The sequence below is a fragment of the Gossypium hirsutum genome, chromosome A03, assembly GCF_007990345.1.
Source record: "Gossypium hirsutum isolate 1008001.06 chromosome A03, Gossypium_hirsutum_v2.1, whole genome shotgun sequence".
NCBI classification, from domain to species: Eukaryota; Viridiplantae; Streptophyta; class Magnoliopsida; order Malvales; family Malvaceae; genus Gossypium; species Gossypium hirsutum.
In genome coordinates, this window is record NC_053426.1 from 19,220,445 (window position 1) to 19,222,219 (window position 1,775).

A 1,775-nucleotide genomic window follows, 5' to 3' on the forward strand; every position below is an offset into this window, starting at 1 on the left:
ATGTTTATGTTTGAGTATATAAAACTAACATTATTTTTGTAACCGAATTATCATATGTAGCCAAAGTCAATGTCTGGACTTCAAAAGCAAAAAGAAAGGAAAAAAATGATAGACGAGTAGTAAATTCGATTTATGCTGAAATAATTTATTTTCATTACATAAATTATTAGGTATTTAATTTATATAAATTGAAAGTGATGGTCAAGGATATCAAATAATTGTTTAAGCTTTATGTTTTTGAAATGTTTAGTACGGTAATATAAATGTGTTGGGAGGCTTATGTTTGAGATAATGTAGCTATGATGAAGACTATTTTGAAATGTGATTCTATGATAAATGGTAATGAAAAATGTATTATTAAATAATGTGAGATAGAGTTATAGGTATAGTTGACATATCATAGGATTTGTTAATCGGAGGAAGCTTTAGCACTGAGCGCATTCTATTAGATAGTTCTCCGATTCCAGAAAGATCAAGAACATATATCTAGCTTTAATTCCTTGAGGGTAATGAACTTATACTGGTGTGGTTAGTGGCATTGGTGCATTTATGCCCAGCTAGCACTTATGTGCGTAGGGGCTAAAAATATGAAAATGTTGTGTGATTATAATATGAAAATGAAATAAATATGGATATAATGAGGATAATGAATTGTGGTTTATTTGATATATGAAAATGAGATACAAATACCAAGAGGGTGTATCGTTACTTAATATATGGTTAGTGGAAAAAGAATTATGATATACTTGTAAGAGATTATAAATACATAAGTTAAAGTGCCTTAAGAGCAAGTTGATATAATGTTATGTGGTACATTATTATTGTTGAATGATGTGGAAATTTATAATGAAATGTTATGATGTTACTATGCTAACTGAATATTGTTATGTATTAAAATCAAATTATATTAGCACCATTGAGCTTTGAATGCTCAACATGTAGATGTGTTTGTTTCCGTGTGTAGGTTTCAATTAGGTCCTTGATTTGTTTGTGAATCTCCAGTAGCATCCAAGACTCGCATCTAAGCTCAATCAAACATTTGTAATGCTCCTTTAAGTTTTAAGATGTAAATGACATGTACCTAAGTAAATAGGAAATATATTGAGTCTCAATGATGTTATGAGTTGTTGACATATTATGAGACATGTTTTGGTCATTTTGGGAACTTTAATGCTCAATTTATGCTTAAGTATATTTGATTTGGTATTTTTAATTTGTTAGTTGTGTGTGCTTTGGTAATTTGAGTTAGCTACCATGATTATAGGTGCTAAATACATCCCATTGAATGTTGAAATGATGTTTCTTTTTTTGTTGAATTTGGACTAAGTTAGGTACCATTTACATGTTTAAATATGTGTATTTTGGGCAATTATGCATGTAGGTCTCGAGACATCAAGAGCATGTCTCAAGACATCACGAACAAATATAACCATTTGATACATTTCTGGGAAGTTGTATTGAGACATGGTGAGCATGTCTCGAGACAGACAATATCAGACCTAGCATCACTTAAGGATCTCAAGACACATTTTTCATGTCTTGAGACCACAAACATCAAAGCTAAGGGTCTGAAATAGAGGAGCTATGTCTCTAGACCTGTCTTGAGACATAAGGGTCATTGTTTTGAGACATGAACTCTATTGTCTCAAGAAAACATGCTTCGAAGCTAGAGGTTCAAAATAAGGGAGGCATGTCTTGAGACATGGCTTCACTGTCTTGAGACACAACCCTCCAATTTTATAATTTGAGTTAGGATTTGTATCCTAACTATGTGT